We start from the raw sequence: 10,516 nt of genomic DNA on the forward strand, positions 1-10,516 counted from the left end.
TCAGATGTATCCTAAAACGATTTAATACCAGAGCACAGCAGTGTTACAAATTGAGGACATGCATGAATTCCTAACTAAATATATTACTAATGTGACTGCTTCCCAGAATTATATTCCCAAAGTTAGAGAGGCTCATATACTATTTTTATTTTGAAAATAACTGATATTTTGAGTCATAATTTAATTCCCTTTGGAAGAATAATGACCCAAAATCTAGAGGTACACAAACTTCTAATGGTTTGAAAAGTCAGATAAGCATGCAAAAGTTTGGACACTTATGCAACCGTGTGCTGAGAAAAGGGCTTCCTATGAGATTTCCAGTACTTTTTGCTTCTGGTTACATGAAAAAATCATATGAACAGTCTTTCTCATTAAAAAGAAAAGTAGTACTTGTGGCACCTTAGAGACTAACACATTTATTAGAGCATAAGCTTTCGTGAGCTACAGCTCACTCCGATGAAGTGAGCTGTAGCTCATGAAAGCTTATGCTCTAATAAATGTGTTAGTCTTTAAGGTGCCACAAGTACTCCTTTTCTTTTTGCGAATACAGACTAATACGGCTGCTACTCTGAAACCAGTCTTTCTCATTGTATTTTGTTAATTCTACTTCTTCTCTAGGTCAAAAATTGGAAGGGCGAAGATACACAAACATGTAAGAGAGAGAACCAGTATTGTTTTGAGTCTCAAAAAACAAAAAATTGTTTGAGTATTAGGTAAAAGTTTGGGGTTTCTAATTTTAGTGGAATTGATTTATTTCTGCTTGAAATCCACTCACATAACTCTGCTCATAGTGATGAAGGGACGGGTCAAGACAAGTGCAAAGCAAAATGAAGGTGTGTTAGTCTATTCCGTACAACAGAAAGGAATTTGTTTTATAAACTCTCCTAACTCCTTATTTGTCACTGTTACTAATGTGATACTTGAATGAATCTCTAAGATTAAAGTTTTATAAAACTTAAATAACTCACTAACTCAGCAGAAAGTTCCCCACAGATTCTACTTCAGCTGCACCATGAAAGGAGAAATGATTTATTTAAGAGAGGTTTTCATCATACTTCTGTATTGCTTGACCTCCAAGTGTGTTGGTGTATTGTACTAAAGTATTATTTAAACTGGAAAGAAATGCTCCAATTTTATTTACCCAATAGTAGGGTGATCAGATAGCAAGTGTGAAAAATCGGGACGGGGGTGGGGGGGGAAATAGGAGCCTGTGTAAGAAAAAGCCCCAAATATCGGGACTGTCCCTATAAAATCGGGACATCTGGTCACCCTACCCAATAGACTCACAGGGTATATCTCCACTGCAAAGCTCAGGGTTAGTAGAACTTGAGTTAGCAGACCGGGGATTTGTTAACTTAGGGCTTGCAGCTATACTCATTGGTAACCCCATTTTAGGAATTGTTGAATCCTAGGTTCCAACCTGAGCTGTAGCATCTACACTGCATTATGTGGGCCTGAGTCCAACCACCCATATCTCAGGCTTCCTAGTGCCTTCCCGAAATATGGGGCCCTTTTTTCGTGGTGGAGCATGGGAAAACTCAACTGTCCACCAAACTTGACTATCCAGAGGACAAAGAAAGTTGGCCTGTAAAATTGTGGGATACTTTTTGCCGATTCCCAGAGCACAAGCCCAGTGGGGCTGCATCTATATTGCAGAGCAATAGAGCTTGAACCCTGTGTCCCAGCTTGACTCAGGCTCAGACCCTCTATCCCTACAGGGTCTTGGGACCCTGGGCTCAAGGCCTGAATTAGCACAGTCTGTGAGTAGATGGAAGTGGGGGTTAGTCTTGAGCCTGCAGTGTAGACATACCCACAATGGTTCAATGATACCCATTAGCGTATACATAATGTTAAACACAAATATTTAAAATACATTCTAACTTCAAACATCATTAACCCCAATCAAATAAATACCATTTTTTAGAAACAATACTTAGTAAAAGTCCATATGGAAAATAATTACAGCACATAGGCAACAATTCTGTTTTATAAAGTAAAATATTTTGGGGCCAGATTGTAGCTGATGATTATAACTATGAGAATGCCAGAAAAGCCATATGCAGAAAAGATACAGTCTGTCCTAATTCTAGCTTGCCACTAATCCCCCCATCAAAACAAACAAAACATCAATGGGGATGCCGATCCACAGGCACCCTGTGACCAGTGATACAGTAGACTGCTACAAGGCAGCGCCTAAAGCTCAGGACATGTAGGGGGAGATTTAGAAAACACAAAAGGGAGTTAGATGCCCAATTTCCATTGAAAGTCAATGGGACCCATCACCTATCTTTTCTTTGTGCCTTTGAAAATGTCCCTTCTGGTCTGCATGGTTGTATACATAGGCCCATAACCTCAGCATTAGAAATTTTTCCTCACTTGTACAGATTACTGCTGGCAGGACACCTGAGTGTAGTGGGAGAGGGTGCTGGGCTCCATTTTGGAACCGGTTCCACAATTGGCTAAGCGAGCCGGAGTCCCTCTCCCACCTGGCGTGCTCAGCCCCTGTCCCCAGCAGCTGAGCCAGGGCTGGGGGCAGGCTGCCACTGCCTCCCAGCCAGGCCCTCTCAGGCAGAAGTGGTTCCATCCTGCTCCCGGCCTGGCTGCCAGGAAGAGCAGCTGAACCTGTGGGGGAGGCTCAGGGAGAGAAGGACAGAGTGTGCCCTGCCCCTGCAGGTAATGTGGGCGGAGAAGGAGAATGTGGCATCTTTGGGCTGGGTGGAGGGGTGGTGTCATTGGGCAGGGGAGACATGGGGCGGTCACATGTCCTCCCCTTTAGATTGTGTGCCCCTCCCCAATATGGGAAGGCAGAGTCATCTACGGGTTAAGACAACAGAGTCTCCCCAAGATTAGGAGAATGCAGCAGTCACTTTTGACCCCTCCACTCATCTGCTTTGCTGAGTGCTTCTTGACTACAGCTGAAGATATGGCCCTTTATGTGGTGGTTACATCTGTAGATTGTTTAAAATAAAATATTCCTTTTAAAAAAAAATCAAATAACTGAGAATTTTATTATACCTTTGTCAGATTTTGATAATTTTCCATGTTGCCCTAGCAATATAGCAGATTACAAAAGCTGTTTAGTGTTTTCTTGACTCCGGATTGTATTTTATTTAACTTGGAAATCTCAAACCTCAACTGTGTGTTAGAAACAATACAGACCACAGAGTCTGACTTTGATAAAAATCCATCTATTAACATTACCACAGGGTCACAACGGGAGACCAGTATCTGGATCACACATGCTGACTGTTAATCAGTGGTTTATGTATTATTATTATTATCTTAAAAACCGCACACTGCAAACTTTGGACCTGATTCTCCAAGATGAGGAATGCTCTTAATGCAGGCATTGGGGGCTCTCTGTTTGACAAAAAAAAGGCCTGTACATAACATCTCACAGGATCAGGCCCTTTGAAAGTAAATATATTTTAGGTTTCCTGTTGACAAGGAGCCACTTTGGGCCAGATCCAGGGCCTACTGAAGTCAAAATGTCACTTGAAAAGCTTGAGACGATTGCACAGCTCTGCTTTCATCTTACTATTTATTTTTCCATTTTCTTTTGCATGGAAACATTGATATTATTTCAGTATGAAATGATGGGCAGGGAGGAGACCAATTCCAATATGCTAGAAATTCCCTGTTAGCATAGAATAGGGCTCTGGCCTGATCTTCCACCCGTATAAACCAGGAATAACTTCCCTGAAGTCTAATTACATTATGTAACACTGGTATAAGATCACAATCAGTCCATATGTTTCTTGTTACTCACTGGCCTTCCCCTGAAAATAGCTGAGTACTTGCAGCTCCCCTTGGCCAGTCTTACCCAGTCCTCTCTACATCTACAGAGTTGGCTGTGATACAGGATCTCAACAATGGGGGAATCAAAGAAAGGAAAACAGGGGAATCCTCTGGTCTGCAATGCAGATGCTGAGGAATGTTTTTTTTTGGTTTTTTTTTTTGGTTTTTTTTTTTGAAAACCAAATCCAGATGGTTTAAAAGCTACGAGTGCAAACAAACTTTAACCCCATCTCTCCTCAGCCTTAGATTTCATCATTATGCTTAAGTGCACCCCTATCTTTACACTCTCTAATGATTGTTTTCCTTAGAAAAGTTCAGGCATGATTCAAAAATGTTGTATACAGGTGAACTGAAGGGCTGACTCCCATACAGAGGACATAGTCATAGTCATACATACAGACACAAAAGTAAACCTTTTAGTTCCAAGCTGTTAAGTAGCTTTCACATTAAGCTATGATTAACCCTGACTCCAGAATCCTGTCTGCAGGATATCCTTAAATGCAATAGAAATGCAGAAGCCAACATCTATTGCACAGATTTACACAACAGATCTCTCTTCACTAGGAAAAAAAGGTGTTAGTTCCTAGACACACCCAAGGGCCAGATGCTCAGCTTGTGGGGCTACACCAACCATTAGTGAGCAGTTAGTATGCTGGTATGTGCTAATGAACTTAATTGCTCAAAAACTGCTACCAAAGACAAAGAAGGACTTGGAGCATTGCTATGAATGGTTACACCTTGAATTTAAACTGTATTCCTTCTGAGCCAGACCTCCACAAAATATGCCTTTATACACATTTTATATTCTTCTTGAATACATGTAAAAGCAAGTACAAAGTAATGTCAAATCTGAAAGCATGAGTCAGTGCCCAATGGAAATGCTAAATCCCAGCCATTTCATGTGCATTTAGATTCCTTATTAAAGGCAGAAAAAGAGCTTTTAGAAGGAGCGTCTGATCTAGTCTGTTATAACCACAATTACTCAGGAAGTGGGAAAGAGAAAAGGAATGTTTATCTTCAACATATTTATAATCATCTTGTCTCCAAAATGAACAGAAACTGAGAAAAATTAGAGCAGCTACATATGTTTCAGCAGTTCCAGCTTAGTTGGTATTCGTAAAGCTGTTTGAAGATGCAAATCTCTTTACAAAGTGCTAATTAGATTTATTAATGCTATTCCCCAAGGATATAATAATTCATCTATTTAAATGCCTTCTGACTCATGTCTGGTATTGTTCAGATGGTGATCTTTGATAATATTATCATTCAAATGCTGTTTCAATAACCCTGATGCTCTGCTGCCAAACAGACACATTCTTTCACTGGTAGCTGATTAGAAACTGATGCAAATGACTGAGATCTGGGGAAAGGGCGAGGCCTTCATTTGAAGAATTCCAGCTCAATCTGGGAGGATATCTCCCTAAACATGCTTAGCCTCCTGCCTCTTAGATTTGTTGTTAAAAATCTGCCCTTCCCTAGGCCAAGACCCTGTGAACATGGCCTGCTCCTCCCCTGAGAGAGGGAGTTGTCTCATCTTCTGATCTGTAATAACCTCACTAGATAAGGGGAGTACACAAATCATGCCTCCTATTCCTCTCCAAGAAGGCCAGCAGCCAAAATGTTATGCTTCAAGGGCTAAGAGGAAGGGGGAAATACAGCTCCCTCCTCCAACTACTCACTATATACTGTACGCCAATATGTAAATACAGAGCCAAAGTGAGCCATTAAGTCACGGCCCTGTGCTGGAGGCAGAATGAAGTTCCTCATGCACCAAGGATAGAGATGCACAATACCTCCCTGAGCACATGAAGAGAGTGTGCTGTTCATGCCATCCCTTAGAAGCATACAGCATGCATGCCTGCCTGTCTGTGGTATGTGGTATGGGAGGAAGAGAGCCTGCCCCTTTTGCGGGTGGCTTGAATCAAGGTGGCACTAACAGGGTACTCCAAGTATAGTGGTGATGTTATGGGTTCAGAATGTATGGCATGTGGATTTAGAGCTGTTTGTAGCTGTTTCAGAGATTAGATAAAATAAAGGGCCCTTAAAAATATACTGTATAATAGCATCAGTGCTATGTGTGTGTAAAGTTACCATCCCCTCCACACGCTTTTGAATTAAAACAGAAGTTGTCTCATGGCTGTGTGTAGAGCCCTGCACAGATACATATTTATATCCGCGGATACAGATATCCGTGGAACCGCAGGGCTCTCCCGGGAAAGGAGCAGAACATGGGGCCGCTGCTCCTAGGAGCCAGCGCTCCGCGCCGGCAGCTCCTCCAGCACAGCTGTCCCACCTCCAGTCCTGCCCACTGGGGTGGGCACCAGGCTCACCGGCAGCTGTCCTTGGTCATGCTCTTGTGTTCATGCAGTGCGCACACCCCCAGACAGGAAACCCAGACAGCTGCGTGGAAGGGATGGGGGCAGGGCTGCAGGTGGTACAGCTGCGCCAGAGGAGCTGCCGGTGCGGGGCGCTGGCTCCTGGGAGCGGCAGCCCCATGTTCCCAGGAGAGCCCTGCGCTTCTGCAGACACCAATTTACATCCGTATCCACAGATACAAATTTGTATCCACACAGGGCTCTAGCTGTTTGTGTCTCATTCCAAATGTATTTAACATACAGGTATATTAGTGTTTAGCCAGGGTTGTTGTACACTGCTGTTTGCATCTCTCTCAGGCATTGTGCTGTATACAAGCCAACTGCTGTGCTCTGGTAAAACAGCTGCCAACCTCAGAGGATTATTATCAATCCTGTCAGCTGCTTTTCTAGGAACTGAGTATTGAAGGAAATTAAATTCAGACCCGTATGTCAAACATTTGAGTATGAAGATTAAATCTCTAAAATAAGGAAGAACTTGAAACGCCAATGCCTGCCTCACCATAAACACATACTCATACACCTCCACAACAAAAGGAAGGGAGATAGATGCTAATCAATTCACTCATGGTTCTCTGCAGCAGCTGCAAGGGCTGCAGACAGGATTTTTGCAGCCCCACAGCATCTCCCAGGCCCACTGCCTCCCTGACAGGAAGTGCTTAATTTACAATGAAAGAGGTGCTGAGGTTCAAGCAATTTTTTTACTTTCATAACTGATCCAGCAAGCCCAGAGGTGCCAGGGATCAGCCCTGGCAAGTCCTGCTGGCATAAATTAAGAACTGCTTACAGTACTTACCTCCTCACTTTGTCTCTAACCTGGCCGCCCTGGTGTTATTTCATCCAATCGTTTTCACCATTTGTTTCTCTTCCTCTGCTTTTCTTCTCTCTCCCTGTTTTTGTTGCAATCTCATTGCCTCTCTCCAGTTTTTGGTTTTTGGTCTTCTCTTTTTTCCCCTTTTCTCTGCACAGTCTCTCCCTTTGTTTGTGCTCCTGATTTCAGCCCTGGTCAGGACATCAGCTTTCCCACCTTGCGATGATGGGCCTGGTAACTGTCATTCTATCCAGATTCCATCCAAACCAACGGAATGGTAGGGTGACTGGACTGCATCTAACATACTGTTAGAGTTGGTCTATACTAAAAAAGGTTTGACATAAGTCAACTTTTGTCAAGCCAGCATGTGTCTACACAAAAATTTGTCTCTTGGGGACATAAGTGTGCCAAAGTAGAGTGATGTCCTAACACCACTTCCCCGAATGACACAGATCCACACTCAACCTGCTTAACTTGGGGCAATGGAATCTGAGTGAGGACACCACATTAGTTGTGAAAAGAAAAGGAGTACTTGTGGCACCTTAGAGACAAACAAATTTATTTATAGCTATAGCTCACTTCATCGGATGCATTAGTTGTGCTGGCCCTAACAGTCTGCCAGCAGCTGTCCCACCATTCCCCTGTCCCTGTGACAGTGACTACTCTGGTCATTGCCCAGGGGTCACAGAGACCAGAAGCTGCCCTCTCTCCCTTTAAAACTCCTGCATGTTTTTGAAATGCCTTTTCTTGATTGCTTACCCTGGTGAGCACACCTAGCTTCTCACCTTTGTTTGCATCCAACAGCCCAACCAACCATGCCTGTTCCATGCACACAAAGGTAATAGATGTGTTCCTGCCTGGAGCAGGGAAAAAATATTGGATCTCCTCAGTCTGTGGGGAGAAGAGGCTGTGCAAGCATAGCTATGGACGAGCCATAGTAACATCAACATCTATGAGCAGATTGCATGGGGGATGCAGATAAAAGGGCACAGCAGGGATCAGCAGTAGTGCCTCATCAAAGTGAAGGAACTATGCCAGACGAACCACAAAGCAAGGGAGGACAAGAAGAAATCTTACACTGCCCTGTGGACCGACTGCTTTTATAACTAACTGTATGCCATACTGGGCAGTGACCCCACCAGGACCTCGCAGATGACTATGGATACCTTGGAGGAGCTCAAGATGGAGCTAACATGGAAGAAGGGACTCAAACCATGCTGTGAGCCAGGAATGCTGCAGGAGTTTAGCCAGTTCCGCTAGGCAAGTACAGATCAGCCTGCCAATGAAAGAGAAGGGGACTCGGTAAGTGTGTACATACATTATTCCTTGCCCTTTTCTGCTTTTCCTTTCCCTCAATCCTTATCTTCCTCCCCATACCTTCCCCTCCCACCTGTCTTGGTTACCAATGTAAAAATGGCATCCGGCCCATCCACAAGTTAAGACAAAAGTATTGACTTTTCATTCCTTTGCTGGTATAATGTTAGAAAATAACAAGTTAGGGAACAAATTCTAAAAAGGATTATAGGGCAGGCCAGTTACACAGTCCACATCAGATCAATGTCCTGTGGAGCAAACAGAGGTGGAGTCAGCATCCACTCTCTGGCTTGTTGGGGGAAGCTGGGGTTGGGGATGCAGGTAGAGTACTCTGCTTATCTGGGCCCTGGTCTACATTGGGGGGGTGAATAACGTAGCTGAAGTCAACGTACTTAGATCAACTTACCGTGGTGTCCTCACTGTGATGAGTCGACTGCTGCCGCTTGCCCGTCAACTCCGCCTGCGTCTCTCGCTGCGGTGGAGTTCAGGAGTTGACGGGAGAGCGCTCGGGGATTGATTTATTGTGTCAAGACTAGACTCGATAAATCGATCCCCACTGGATCGATCGCTGCCTCCCGATCCGGCGGGTAGTGAAGACATACCCTGAATAGGACTGCCCCTTTTATCCTCCTGAGAGATCTTAATGAATTCAAGGAGATACTTTGCAATCCTCTCCAAAGATTTATAGGGATGGGAGCCTTGTAATTCTTTCACCATGATAGGACACTTTTTCCGACACCACTCTGCCATGAGTTTGGCTGGCACAATTGCTAGTGGCATACAGGCCTGGGTAGCTTCGGGATGCCAGCAACTGGATTCTCTGTTCCTTTGTCACCCTCAGGAGTGAGATATTAGCTAAAATCACCACTGCCTGTGAAAACAGCCAGTAATATTCACTGCTGTTGCCTGATCACCCTGAGGAGGATGCACTGGAGAGGGTAATTTGCAGGATTTCCTCACCAGCAGACCATCTACCAGGGTTTAATTTGTGAAGGGATTGTCCTCAAAAGCCATATGCATTTTCATTGCCTTGGGAATCTATTTTGGGTAATCCTATCTGTCACTTGTTGCTGTTTGCTGAAGTTTGAACTGTATTTATGCTAAGCAGGGATCTACAGGAGGCCAGAGCTGTCCATACCAAAGGCCTCTCTACCTGCTTTGGTCCCTGTGGGTCTCTGTCTCCTTGGCAGCATTACTCTATTGGAGCCATGCTAAGAGAGACTCCCCCTGGGAAACCCCCAAAGAGGGACTTCATGGAAAGACCATACAGCCCAATTTCCAGTGGACCACTTTCCCCCTCCCCACCACTTGTCCTTGACTCAGCCTGCATCCCAATGACTCTCCACTCCCTCCGCCAGCATTGACCTTAGACCCACAGATATAGGGTCTGGTAGTGGTAGGGAGAGTATTGCAGAGGCAGCTGACCCTCTCTTCCACAGATGGATGGGGAGATCTGTAAGCAGAGTATCCTTCCATGTACTGATCTGGAGAGGACAATCAGGGCCAAGATGTCTCAATGTTTTACAATGAAATTGGGGTAAAACTAGATTAAAAAGAAAAATATTAAAATGAGATTTAGAAACCAGTGTGACGGGGCAAGGCCAGATGGCTATAGTATAGTAGTGAGGAACAGGTATGTTAGCCCCAGGCTAAACAAATCCCTGGTACCATGGTAAGCAAATGGCAGTTGTTCCAGGTTAATCAGGACACCACAATGGAGGAGGTGGTAAGAACTCTAGTACAAGACACCCTAGCCCAGCCCAGCAGGAGGCCATCTGGGTTCGGCAATGGCACAACAGGAGTCTATGCGGCTACAGTAGGAAACCAATCGATTATTAATGGGCCAGGCAACCCAAGATTGTGCCCTCTTGAGAGAGGTGGTGGACCAGCTGAAGATCCTCACCCAGGCCCGGGGGTCCGATGGGATGCGAACCCTGAGGGCCACTGGTTGTCTGCCAAAGATGACATCAGGAGATGATGTAGAGGCATATCTCCTCTCATTCGAAAGGACTGCTCAGCATGAGGCATGGCCCCAGGAGCAGTGGGCCAGCATTCTCACCCCTTTTTTGTGCAGAGAGGCCCAGAAGGCCTACTTTGACTTGCCTGCCACTGACACCATTGACTATACCCAGCTAAAGGCAGAGATCCTAGCACGATCAGGGGTGATGGCAGTGATACGGGCCCAGAGGTTTCATGAGTGGAAATACCCAGAGAACAACCC

The sequence above is a fragment of the Dermochelys coriacea genome, chromosome 3 (assembly GCF_009764565.3).
Source record: "Dermochelys coriacea isolate rDerCor1 chromosome 3, rDerCor1.pri.v4, whole genome shotgun sequence".
NCBI classification, from domain to species: Eukaryota; Metazoa; Chordata; order Testudines; family Dermochelyidae; genus Dermochelys; species Dermochelys coriacea.